This window comes from Aphelocoma coerulescens, chromosome 15 (genome assembly GCF_041296385.1).
Source record: "Aphelocoma coerulescens isolate FSJ_1873_10779 chromosome 15, UR_Acoe_1.0, whole genome shotgun sequence".
In the NCBI taxonomy this organism is placed as follows: domain Eukaryota; kingdom Metazoa; phylum Chordata; class Aves; order Passeriformes; family Corvidae; genus Aphelocoma; species Aphelocoma coerulescens.
In genome coordinates, this window is record NC_091029.1 from 6,722,651 (window position 1) to 6,736,628 (window position 13,978).

The window sequence follows — 13,978 nt, forward strand, 5'->3', positions numbered from 1 at the left end:
GCCTGAGTGACTAGGATTGCTCTGTGAACAGTGTGTTCTGATGCAATAAAATGCCATACTCTAGGGACAAAATGAGGGCCCTTCTGGTATAATGAGGAGGTGGAGGAGGGATAGCCATCTCCTGGGAAATGGCTAGCCTGAAAGAGGCTGGCATGTCAAAGTAGATAACCATCTGAACTGGAGTTTTCACAGCCTGACTGTGCCCAAGATTGAATGCATAGACAGGGAAGTACTGAGCTGAGTAGGTCCAGGGTAGTTATAGCCCTGTATTTGGCATTGGCACAAGTGTAACCTGAATTCTGTATTCCATCCTGATGCTTGCAGTTCAAGAACATTGGTTAAAACTGGAGAAACTTCAAGAAAAGTGTCATGAGGACTGTTAAAGATTCAGAAAATCTGTCTGGCAGGGAAGGACTCCAGGAGCTCTGTCTGTTTTATTGTAGGAGGGCAAGGGGTGACATGACTACAATTTATAACAGCCTGTGCAGGGAAGAGAAGTTTGATAATAGAGAGCTCTTCTGTCTGGCAGTCAAAACTGTAAGGAGATCCAGTGGCTGGAAGGCTCTAACACTGATACTTTTAGACAAGAGATAAGCTGCAAAATTTTACTGGGGTGAATAATTAATGACTGTAGCAGTTTACCAAGGGTTGTGATGACTCCATCTCTGGATATCTCTAAACTGAACCTTTCTAAACAAGAGGCTGTGTTTGAGTCTGGGATTAATTCAGACAAGTCTGGTGGCCTGTGTTGCGGCAGTGTACCTGCAATTTTGAGGCACTAGATTTTTCTCTTAAAATCGTCTGGGAATAAATGTACACCTGAAGAGACAAAGCTGCTGCCTAGGTATGTGAGTTTTAAGAGTTCTCTGTGTGCTAGCCCTTTTTTTAATGTTGTTCTCAAAGATCTTGAACAGTTCCAGCTTGCAGATGCTGCTACAGCTCTTGCTAGGAAAAGTGCATTTTTGAGGTTACTTGTACACCAGAGAGAAGTGGATCTCTTTCCCTGTCATGCTGCTGCTTCTCAAGATTCAAAACCGTTGGGGAAGCAGTGTTTGCTGTTTTATCCATGATATTGCAGTTGTATTTTGTAAACTGATGAATGCTAAGTTGGAACTTTTGAAATGGGAGAGATGAGGACACCTGGCACCTTTGCATTGGTCCCTTTTGTTTGCAGTGAGGAGTGTTTGCATTGAGCTACACTGATGTTTGTGCTGAAGAGTTACCTGCATTTTTGCTTTTGACCTCGCTCTAGAGGATCCTGCTTGCCTCTCTCCCGATCCAGGATTTTGGGGGAATCTCTTAACAACTGACACTGATGATGTTGAGAAAACATTGTAATATTGGCGCAATAAAATTGCGGGGGCTCTAAGCGCTCTAATCTCTTTACTTCTTTATGAGGCTTGTGCTTGTTTTGCTTATATGTCACCGAGTGGGTCATGACTCAAATTTAGCCAGCACTGTTATTAATGCTGGAGCAAGTCTTCAGCGGGCTATTTTTAGCAGCCGGGGCTGTTGTTGAGAGCTTGCGCTTGCTAAAAATGCCTTGGAATGATTTCACAAGCGATACTGTCTGTGGTGGAATTTGCGCACCAGCTGTCTGTCTTCAGGCCAGTTGATTGTGTTGACACGTATTCCCTGTGATTTGTCATCTCTGCCTCCCGCTCTGCGATGGCTGTGACAGGCGTGCTATCAGTGTCTGATGGCAGGGAGTGAAGGAGGGGTAAGTGACAGCAGCAGCCTCATTACTGACAGCTTGGGAAACGCTGAGATCGCAGGGATGGCTTTGGCCTTCGTGATGTTTGATTTTTCCTTTGCCACCCCATCTCATGCAGCCCACCTCGCTGCTGCCATCCTCTCTGGGAGCTGTCTGCTCCACAGCTGAGGCCTTCTCTTGGATCTGCTCAGCAGTACTTTAAACATCTTCCTGGTTTAAGTGGGTTTCTCTACTGCTGAGCTTTATTTTGTTGCTGGCGGTGGCCTTCTCTCCTAAGGTAATAGGATAGATAAAATGTAAGCCAAATTTTCAGAGGGAGAATGCCCCAAGGAACAAGGCTTGGTGTGGAATGTCTACGAACTGTGATTCTGGGTTTGACTTGTCTACTTGATTCCATGTGTAGTCTGGCTGTGTATGATTCAGTTTTCCCATCAGAAGTTACAGGGTAAAGGAAAGATACGAGGTTTATAAATTAAGTGATTAAATTATCAAAATTTATTAACGAATGTATATCCAGGGTAGCTTTTAACCTCAAAAATAAAATAAAAAAGACTTGCTAATACTGGCAAGTGCCCATGCTCCTGTAAACATAATACATAGAGATGTGAAACTGCACCTGTGACTATTTTCTTAGTGAAATTACTCATTCAGTTAGTGAAATAAAAGGGTGTTAACTCTTATCCAGGGATTTCAATGTGTTGTAAGTCCTGGAAATACAGAATCTTGACATACCTTTGTGTTTTGTGACTGAGAGGTGAATCAAAGCTACTGTGATTAAATGACTATGAATTCATTTCAGGACTTTGTTTTGTAACAAATCCACTGATGAATGCAAACAGTACTAAACTTTCAATTCACACACCTTCAAAGCAACCCTTTGCTCTTGTCTCTTGAATCTGAAATATTCTACTAATTTTTTACTGTTACACAGACATGGATTTCAAGTAAATGTAAAACTATGCTAGGAAGGCAAACAGGCAGCCAGTGATGCTTTATAATGCTGTAGGATTTTTGCCTCCAGAGACTTTGATGCAAATCTTGGCCCAAGCCTGTAGAGGAAATGAGTTTGGTTTTAGACTAATTCTTAGTGGATTCTAGTCCACGCTACAAATGATCTGTGGCTCATCTGGCAGTCAGAAAGCTTCCCTGAGTAAAGGCTGAATTAGAGAATGTGTTTTAATAAGGCTTAACGGGGAAATGTGTCTGGATGAAGCTCTGAACAATTTTGCATTGCTTATTTTTATAAGCACTAAATTTGGCAGAAATTCTTATAAAAAAGGGGTACACAAACTGTTAGCAGTGCTATATTTATAATTTGCTGTGGAAGAAATCAGACTCTCATTACAAGCCTGTAATGGAGTGTGCCCTCTTGTTTGATATATACAGTATTGTATTTCTGACCTTCAGCTCCTGAGTTTTGCCACGTGAGAGAGACTCTGTTCTACCACAAAGGCATCTTTCTCTTCCATTGTCAGTCTGAGCCCAGCACTGAGTTATCTGTCCTGAAGGTGAAGGCACTGCCCCAGCAGCAATAAGCAATGGTTGAAAATCCCATGCACATGGCTCCTAAATAATTCAGCTGGCAGGTACCTTGTGCTTCTGCTTGCTCTTTGAAATGAGTGCTTTACCTGAGAGCCTGCTTGGGGCTTTCTGGTTCTGAGTCCTTGGAAGTGATTTCAGAGGAAGGCAGTTGAATTGTGCCTAAAATAATTCATGCCAGAAAGAGCTTTTGGGATAAGGAAAGTTTAAGCTGGGGGGGCACTGATGGCTCCCGTTGGAGATGTGGTGTGGTGTGAAGGGTGCTCAGCCCCAGTTCCTGCACAGGGGCCTGTGTTTCTGGCTGCTCAGCAGCTGACTTCTGTGTGGGCAAACTTGCTTGAGAGCTCAGATCTCTTTTCTTTAGAGTGCATGAAGACTGGACGGGGGGGATGCGTGCATCAAACTCCCTCACTACCCTCAAAAGAATGACATTCTTAGCCCAGCTGTTTGAAAAATGAACTTCATTTCCTTTACTATTCCCTTCCCAATATCTACATTCTCTTCTTCTCAGTACTTCCCTTCTACTGACTTACCTATTTTTACCTTGGCTAAAGGCTGGGATTAACTCTCTGTGTGTGGCTGTACATCCAGCCTCAAATTATACACTTCAATCTTATGGAAAGGTCCAGAATGAAATATTCCAGGGATCAAGCAGCAAGGGAAGGGAAGGTATGTTGCACTGTCTGAGCAACTTGTTAAAAATTCTGTGAAATAACCACCCCTGCTGCAGGGAGGTGAGCACAGAGCTATTTTCAAGACTTCCCAGCTCCTGTCACTTTGTAAATTAACCCTGTGGTATGAATCCAGACGTGTGGTGCCAGGCAGTGAAGAAGAAAAGCAGATTTTGGAAGTTGCTTGTTGGCAACTTCAGGTTGCAGTTTTGTGTCTGGTTCACTTGTGCTCTGCATGGGGGTCAGAGTGGTCTGAAGCTGATGAGAAGTTCAGTTATGTTTAATTTGTAACCTGTAAATATCACTAGTTTGTGACCTCGTCACTTGTGCCTGATGCCTTTAGTCTTTGCAAGTCTTGGTGGCACAAAGGCACAAAGGTTCAAAGATCTCTGTGTTGGAGATCTTTACAAACTGACCTACCCATATTTTATCTTGTAGTTGTTGGACTGAGCTAATTGCAGTCCTGTGTTTCTTGAGCTTGGATACATACTGGTTTATTTATTTAACAAATCAATTATACTCTGGGTTTATCTACTGGGGTGGTGTCTGTGATCAAAAAAAGGAAAATGCAGTGGTACATGTGAACTGATTAATATAAAGGCAAGTGCATCAGGTGGTGTGAGTGTATATGCTGCTTCTAAAACAGTGTTTGCTCTTTAGTTATTGCTATGAGTCTTTGAGATGGTGCTAATCTGTTATAGAGAGATTCAGACATGGAGTTCTGTTTATTGTTCTTTTACCCTCCCTTAACATCCTTCCATTCACTAAAATCATAAGTCACCATGGCATATTCAGAGCATCAGGATTTTTTGGTTCCCTGTGGTACAAGGAACTTAGAAAAAGGTGCAGCGATAGGAGTTTCTTACTCAGGTTTCTAGCCACTTAATGCAACCTCTGGCTGATAAGAGTGACTGGAGATAAAGTATATACATTTTAACTGCAGTGTCCTTAAATATCCTTAACAGTTGAGCAAAGGCCTATGAGTTTATTTAAAGAATATTGAGAGCATTTGGATTTGGTGACCTTTTTTTCAGTCAAACACTGGTGGAACTTCATCATCACTTCTGAATGAGATGATTTGACCTTTATAAAGAATTTAAAACCTCTGGAGCTAGAAGAAGAAACCAAAAGACCTACTTCTTTCTGAGTAATTATAAGCTTGTAGATAGATCTAGCAATGCCATTTCTTTTTTAATTGGAGCAATGTGCTCTACACAAATATGTGCAGAATCTGAGCACTATTAAACGAAGCTTTTTCAAGTGAAAGAAAATTCCTGGGCTGGTTCTTGTTGAAAGTAGTTGCAGAAATTGCAAGTTTTTACAATATTCCAGTTTTTGGTTTTTATTTTCTTCCTGGTTAAAATGTTTCCCTATGGAAGCCAGATGGGGGCAACCAGCGTAGTTATTTACATAAATAACTTAAAACTTGCATCAGAAGGAAAGATAGTGAATGGGACATCCATTACTGTGATGGATCAATCTTTGCAGGTAAAGATCCACTTTCCCCCATGAAGAAGTTATGAGGGTCTTAAAACAATGAAATGTTGTTTCCTCACTGTTTTGTAGGCCCAAACACAAGGTAAAATCAACTTCTGCAAAAAGCATTCTTTGGGGGGAGAATGAAATCCACACTTCTGAGTGAGTAAATTCAGCTAGAGTAGATTATTTGCTCTTCCTTTGGTGCACAACAGTACTTTGCTTGCTTGTTTAAGTCTGTAACCCATAATAAACCCTTAATTTTTGTGTGGTTAGCTTAAATTTACAGTTCTCATTTTCTTTTTTTTTTTTAAAGTTTCCTTCATCTCTGTAACCAACAAGCTGTATGCATTAATCCTTTCTGTATACACAGATTCATAATCTGTTGTTGAAAGTATTATCCTTTGCTTCTAGGGATCAGATGTCAAAAGCAGGGTATTTGGGATTCTCTCTTTTTCTTCGGATTGCTGCAACTGTGGGGTTTTTTCTTCACTGGATGTAGGATAAAGCACTCTCTTCCTTAAGTACTTACACAGCCTGTCTGAAAACTGTAGCTCAACATAATGGTTTTAACTTTGTAGTGAGAGGTTACTCTTCTTTTAATACATAAGAAGCAAGGGCAGAGAGATGAGGGACGTGGGTTCATCCTCCCTGTGGGCTTCTGCTGCAGCAGCTGAAGGTGATTTAACTGTGATCAATTTATAGTTTACAGTAATCCATCAGGTTGTGAACTGCAGAGGCTGTGGGCTGGATAAGCTCTGTGCTGTCAGCTGTACTTGTGGGGTGGTAAATTCCAACAGAAGGGCAGGGAGGAGTCAGGTCAGAGCTGTCCCGGCCACTGTAATTAAATCTAGTCGAGGTCACAGAGCCAGGTGCATTGAGGACACACCTTTGCAGCCATCAGTGCTGAGGGCTGGCTGGAGGGATCGCCCTGCTGGCTCAGTGTGGTGACCAGTGGCTTGCTGGTGGCAGTGGCACCTAGTCAGGACACCTGCGGTGCCACAGATGTGTCGGTGTTGTGTGTGCATTTTGCAGGTTTTGCTACACAGGTGGTGTCCTGGGCTGTGAAAGGAGGTCACTGCACTTGGCAGCCCTGTGGTACCGGCCAGCATAACCAGCATCACTTGAGCCAGCCATTAAATTGTCCTGCCCAAGCCCCAAACTTTGTGCTTCCAGATGCCTTGTGCCTGCCTTTCTGCCAGGTGCTTGTTCTGCCTGGAGCCTTGGGAGGAGCCTTGGTAATGGTTTTCCTGCTATGGTCCTGAAATTTCAATCTCAATTACTTTCAGCTGCACTTCTCTGAGAACTGTGCTTCCACAGTACATGCTAAATTGTTTGGAAGGACTACATATGCCTCAGGATCAAAATGCAACAGGAAACGTCAGCAGCATGTCTAAATAAACATCTCTGTCTCTCTTACAAGAGTGTTTAGCAGCTCTGTTGGCAGATGTTTCTATAAAATGTTAAATACTGTGCTTTCCAATCCTCCAAACTGTTTGTAATGCAGTAAATAGCAAAGGACAGGGAAACCAGCTGAGGAAGGTACAGCAAATAATGGGAGAGCCCTAAAGAATTAGTGGTTCTACAGAAACAGAAAGTGAAAGTGGGTCCTGGGAATTAGTATTTCGTTGATAATGGTGGGATTTAAAATTCTTTATTACCGAAGTGCTTTGGTTTAGATGTGTAAAAGTACAGAAGGCAATAAGTTGGTTTCATGCAAGTAAGCGGCTTTGTGACTGATATCTGATTTTAATGTGCCAGGAGTTTTCTACATGCATTTTTGTATCAGTAGCCTGACCTACCAAGTTTTAGAAGTGTAAAACCTGAACAAAATGTAATGATCTGTTTTGTAGATTGTTTTTGTTGTCGTTGTTTTGTTTGGGGATTTTTTTTTCTTGTGCATCCCATGCATCCTCTTAAAATGCCTTTTTTTTTTTTTTCCTAATTACTTTTGCTTTGGTGTGCTTGGTCAACAAGGGACTTTCTCTTTTTCAGTTCCTCTTTGTGTCTCCTGTCTCTTCATTCCTTCATCACACTATGTTTCAACTTAAGCTCAGGATATCACTTGTTTCCAAACTTGTCAGTGACTTTGCTGACTGGGGCAGTCACGGACACCTCGTCCTCCGCTTCCCAAGCTCAGCTGTCTCTGCGTGGTGCCAGTGCTGCTGCCTCTGGGGCTGCCTGGTGAACTGGGGCAGCAAACTGGTCCAGTTCGCTGTGCTGCAGCCCAGATGTTTGTGCTGGTGCCCCGGCAGGGACTGACAAAGGAATTCTGAGTTGTCCCACGGGTGCCTCCATCACCCCTGATGAAGGAAAAGGGCTTTCTCAAGGTCGTTGTCAGCAGGGCGGGGCACAGCTGGGGTGGGTGGCTGGGGTGGGAGCCCGGCGTGGCTGCAGAGCGCTGGTCCTTGCACCCTCACCTCCTCACTGGCCAGCAGAGACAATTAGCGCCTTCATTCTAATCTCCCCGGCTGCTTCTGCAGGCTGTTTTTCTTCCAGATGCTTTAAATGCCAGACCTGCGATAGTGTCAAGTACCAGAAAGTAAGATTAGATAAGGGGAAGTAGCAAGTGTGTGCTGAGAGCCGGTGGAAGTTGCCTGAATGAAGCCTTTGCATGGGGACAGCGGTGGGAGCAGGGGGCTGCTTTTCCATGCCCCTTTCCCCATGTTCCTTGGCTCTGGAACCACTCCTCACGGTTCAGGCTTGAGGCAAGTGCTGGATCCTGAAACCAGAGGCCGGGCATTAGGGACTGGAGATGGGAGAAGGCACTGTGCTGGCAGTGTTATCACTGCAAAACTGAGCAAGGGATAATTGGCTTGTTCTGTAAAGCCAGCGATCTCTGGGAGTGAATGAAAAACAGGTCAGGCTCAGAACAAGGTTTGACTACTCTGTGTAAAATACTGGGTTTTTAGAAAGTGGATAGGTTGTCTGTATTTTCTTAAACTGTAATAGGCATTTGGTCCGATTACTCAGTGATTCCTGGGGTTTTTTTGAGTTGGCATAAACTGAGATCATGATTGTTCTCTCTTCTCCGCCACTGTGACTTTCCTTGTCTCAGTGGAGTTCACAGCTGCATAAAACCATGTAGGTGAATGCAGAATTGGATGGTAGATGCAGTATGAGACATCCCACTTGTTCTCTTGAACAGATTGCAATTCATGCTGTTACCTAAGTAATCTCACTTCCTTACTGCCAAATCATCCCTGAAATGCTAGAATCTGAAACTAGAAGAATCTAGTGCACTGTATCCTGGTAGCAGGAGAGAAGGAAGGAGTGGCCTATGCCATGGCTGGGAGGCCAAGCTTTAAGAAGTTCTAAGCCATGGAATAACATGTTGGTTTTGTCTGCTGTGTGATGCCAGGAGACCGTCATGCAAGAGTGAGTGTAAAAATAGAGGTGGAAAAACCGGGCTTTTAAACTTAGGGATTAGTTTTGGGGCAGGAGAAATGTGATACCCTCTGCTTCAAATCTACCCCAGGAAAAACTTTTTGCGTTTTTGTTTGATGTTTGTTTCTTTATTTGTCTGTGGGTTTTGTTTGGTTTGGGTTTTTTGGTTTTGTTGGATTTTTTTTTTTTTTTTTACTGTTGGCAATATTTTCTACAAACAAAACAAATGCTTACCTGGATCTTATGTGCATGAGAAATTCTCAGCCCTGCTATTGCCCTGAAGTAATTTAACTGGCCCCGTGTTTGCAGCGTGCTGAGCTGGCTTTGCAAAGGCTGAAGAGATTTGGAGTCCGTGTTGCTGCACTGATATGTCACTTTATCTGTCAGCCAGGAGTCTCTTCTGTCCTCTTTGTATACACATGCCCATGCTGGCCAGATGGTGCTGGATTTGGGTGCCATCCAAAGCAGCGCATTAGAAAGGCCAGGTTATGTGTCATGTTTCAAAAGCCAAGAAGTGCTGCCAGTTCTGCTCTTCTGGTAACAAACAGCTTGACTTAATATATTGATCATGTTGTCCTTGCTATTCTCAAGCTGATTTCATCTAAGACACTCAAAGGGATATAAGGTTGAAGCTGTACAGATACCACCTGTTGCCCACTCTGTAGCTAATATCTGCATTTGCACATACTGCGTGTCCTAGAAAAAATCTGCACTCTACCACCACCATGAAACCTTTCCCAGTGCCAGAAGGAGATTTTGACACTGTTTGACTGTTGGTTCTCCTGCAGCACAGTATGATTAGGAGCTGGGAGATGTAGATTTGCCAGAGAAGTGATGTTTGATTTTGGGGCGAGCTGCTTTGCATTTGTTAATTTCTCATTCTGTAAAAATAGAGGTCAAAATACAGACTCCCTTTGTGTTGTGCTTTAAGAATTGCTAATGAGAAAAGCTTGATAAAAGCCAAATGGGGATGTTATTTATAAATTATGAGAGAACTTTCCCTCACCTTCTCTGCATGCTTTTTTTTTCTTCCTAGAGGCAGACTTTTGCTAATGGGATGTGAAAGCCACAAACCCTATCTGTATCAATGAGAGAGAGGGAGATGTGGTGTGGAGAGAGATGGGGAATTAAGTGCCATTAAGCACGTGTTAATTAACATGGCCCTGCACTCCCCGGGCTGCTGCCTTCTGTGGGATGGGTGCACACTGAAGCCGGTCTTTCTGGTTTTTAAGACCTTAATATTGTCAGCCCAGATCTGTAAGGTTTACGAATACACTTGCCTCTGGTATCTTTGCAAAAAGAGTGCTAGTGTCTCGGTCACCTGCTTTTACAGAGTCTGCTGAAACCTGAGAACCAGTGCTTACAATTTTGCTCGGTCACAGTGGGGAACTTGCAAAATCCAGATCCCTCACTGGAAACAAATACCTCAAAACCTCTGTGTTTTTAAACCCCTTTCTGCTTTAGCGAGCACTTCTGCTGTGTGAAATTTCCCCTTGTGCCCTTCTATCAGCTTTTTGAAATGGAGTACTCTTGATATTATCTTTTTATCAGCAGTTTTTACTATCATAGGGCTCCCTGAATTCCTTGACAAGAGTTGCTTTGCACACAAAAGCGAGATTATCAAAGGCTCCAGGAGAGACGCTGTGACCCGTTGGGTGCCGGGTTTGGGAATGGGGCTGAGGCACTGCGGGGCAGAGCTGGAGGATTTTGCAGACATCCGTGGTGCTTTGTCTCTTAGCAACAGCCTCCCGAGATGGAGGTGGCAGAGGGGACACTGGCCTGCTGCACCCCAGCATCTCCCTGCTCTGCTGGCCAGGGTCCTCTCACTCAGGCCTGAACCGCTGCTGCTCGGGTGTGATGTGCTGTGGGAATAGGTGGGCACCAAGAGTCCCCTGGGTTATAGCTGTGATGGAGATTAGAGCTTTATTAACAAACAGGAGTTGTAAAATGCTTTTATAGATCTTTCTCGCCTTGAAAGTCGTGTCGTTGCACGTTTGAGCTGTGCTGCAACTTGTACCTGATTTTATGAGCAGTTTTTAAAACAACTTTTAGACCAAGTATCTCACATGTGAGATATGCTTGTTCTCCGTTGCTTGTGCTGTTGTAGAGTTGTTAGGCTGTGTGTATGTGTGTGTACAGTATAATTGCCATGTCAGCTTTTCTGTTTCTGGTTATCTACATAAGGAAGCAGAGAGCTGGTGGAGATGTCAACTGTGATGTGGGTTATTAAGAACTACAAGACAGAAGTAATCACAAGAAACCCTGCTTCCACACAGGCTGTTCCCCAGAGTCTCTGATAGCATCTGTTCTGTCTTAACCCTTCTCACATTGACTGGGCTTTTGGTTCTTGCCAAAGGGTTATGCCTGTGCTATGTTTTGCATCTGTATTTCTCCTCTGTGATGTTTACTGTTGACAAGGTGCTGTGAACAGAAAATGAGAGGCAAAGTTGAACTCTGAGATGTACAAGAATCAGATGTTCAAGCACTCTTAACCAATTTGAGTGGGTCAGCAGGGATGAGAGTTGCTGCTCTGTATCGTGTTTTAATTCCCTATTGTGTTTCAAAGTTGAGGGCTACCAGCAAATGGAAAACTTTACATGAATGCCCCTTTCTCTAGTCTCTGACTGGCAAAGTCTTGTTCCAGTAAGGAAGAAAAATGTCCTACAAGCCAGCCAGATTTCAGTTTCAGATCTGGGAGTGCAGATATCTGTTTCTATGTCTGAAAGCTTTTTATATCTGAAAGTTTCTATATCTAAAAGCCAAGCATTAAGAGAAACTTGTAATTTAGCATGGGAATTGAGGAAATGGTTCCAAAGAGACCCAACTTAGCACCTCTCGGTTGGGGGAAGACTGAGGTCCTCTAAACATAATGGAAAGTGAGCATCAAAGCTGATGAAAACTTGGAGCACTGGGTCTGGATTTGGTGAGAGAGCGTGGAGTGAGTGACAGCACCTGCTCTGCCGAGCTCTGTCTCTGCAGTGGGTCGTTGTCCTGGCAGCTCTGCCTGCCCCAGGCCGTATCTGACGTGCTTGGGTGAGTGGATCACATCATTCCCATTCTGCACATGTTCTCCTCACTGCAGCTTGCTGCGTTTGTTCGCTTTTATGCTTTAATTGTGTGCTGTCCTGATGGTTTGTTTGGTTACTTCTTCCTCCGTGGCAAGTGCAACTAACCAGGCAAAGTGCAGAGGCTCCTTTTCCTCAGGAACGGTAATGGATGTGCTGATGTATCTGTTCCTTCTCGTGTGGCCCATTGCGAGCTGATGTACCCAGGAACTGGTGGTGTCATTTGTCAGTCTCTCGGAAGTCTCTCTTCCCATTAGCACCGCACTTGCCCTCCGTTCCTTGCTTTCAATTTCATGTCCCAGAGGAAACGGGGCTGGAAATGAGAAGGAAATATGGGTTTCCTTCTTAAAAAGAAAATAAACCAAACCGTAAGGGCTTCCTATTGGAATGTGATGGGATTGGACTCCTATCTCTTATCCTTTGAAAACCCCAGCTGGAATTATTTAATGTCAAAGCCTGGAATTTCCCAGTGTGAAATTCATGGCTGGCTAAGGATGCACTGGGGATTAGAGAGACATCACTTTGCCAGGGTAGCGTTGCTGTCACTGCAGGAGACCTCAGTCGCACAAAGGGACATTGCTGGTCTGTCCTGCTTCAAAGCTAAATCTTGGGGATGAGATTCCTCAATTCCCATTGAGGTTCCATGCTGTGTGACTGACAGCTGGATTGGGGCGGAATAAACCAGAGCGAGTAACACTTTGCGCTGCCTGGGAATAGAGAGGAAAAAAAAACTGAGGGAGATGAGCAAAACATAATCTGTTGTTTTTCTTATGTGGTAAGAGGATAGTTTGCTAGTGCACATCCAAAATTTCCCTGAGACCACAGTTGGGTGACTTTGCTCGTTTGGCTGCATGATAAAAGAGTCAGATCGGATGATTACAATTATTTCTCCTTCTTCAAAATTAAAATAAAATAAAAACCTATGGTATGGAAGCCTGATGTCTTGCAAAGCTTTGGCTTAGATAACAGCACTCTCCTTGAGAGAAATCTCTTAAGTTTTGGAGGATGTCTTCTCAGTTTCAAAGTAGTTGTACAGAGAAAAACCAGCATATTTAAACAGGATACTGGGTATCCACTAAATGCTTTTTTGTCTCTCTGATCAAGGATGAATATTTTAAGTAGGCATCAATATCTGTGTTAGACATCTATAAAGGACTTAAGCAAAACAGGAGCTGGTGGCTGGATGTGCACTGACTGGTGAGGTGTTAACAAGGTGTTGTTTCTGAGACTCATAAATCAACAGTGCTTTAGGTGATGGGGGGAGAGAGAAGAGCAGCTCTGTAACGTTAAAAGAATAACCTTTCTGGCCTCTTTTTCTAAACTGTTGATCTCTCTATAAAAGAGGATTTGCCCTGCTGTTCTAACAAGAGCGATAATATATGTGTAATTAGAATTTAATAATTATTTGTGTGACTGGGTCTACTGCATAAGCTGGTTCAAGTGATTGTGTAACCTTTGCATTGTGTTCATTATCTAATGTTAAAATAACAGCTGGAAGTGGAGAGACTGACATGCAGTTTTAAAATTACAGAGCCTGAAATTGCTGCTGTCGGTAAACATATGAAAATCTATTAATGACCTTTGAGCTCTCTGACTGAAAATGTTTTGTAACATAGAATACATTAAAGTTGCCTGCTACTATAGTGTATGTTTCCCATTTCTCAGCAATTGCCTAGGATATAAATGAATGTTTTGCTTCTGCCACAGATATCAGAATATTTGAAACTATTCTAGAAAGCCCTAAGGATATATTGAAACATTTGGCTGCTTGTTGTTTGTTCAAGCAAACCAGTTATAGAAGAGCTGCCCAGAAGCACGTGGTGTGCTCAGCCCCATCTCTGCTGGCCAGACTGACAGCTGCAGGCCTGCACTGTACAATGCCTCTCTCCAGCAGCACGTGAGGAGGAGCAGGGGTGGCCAGGGTGGCACAGATGCACCGTCCTGGGCTTTTCATCAGCACATGTGTCATTTAGATAGTTAGAAAGGCATCTCTCTCCTGCTACGAGTCATCCTGCTCAGAGCTTTCCCCTTAGGTTGCAGTAATGTGCTATGGGCAGCTGTTTCTGGAGAAGGCTGGCTTCTACATATTTCTTCTTGTTGAACCATTTATATTTCTTGTCGTTTGT

General features: G+C 43.4%; 1 protein-coding gene across 14 annotated transcripts in view; it reads left to right on the top strand.

The window, feature by feature from the left end:
• FBRSL1 (fibrosin like 1) overlaps nt 1-13,978 on the top strand; it is a 508,757-nt gene that overhangs the window by 114,052 nt on the left and 380,727 nt on the right. The window lies entirely within an intron of this gene.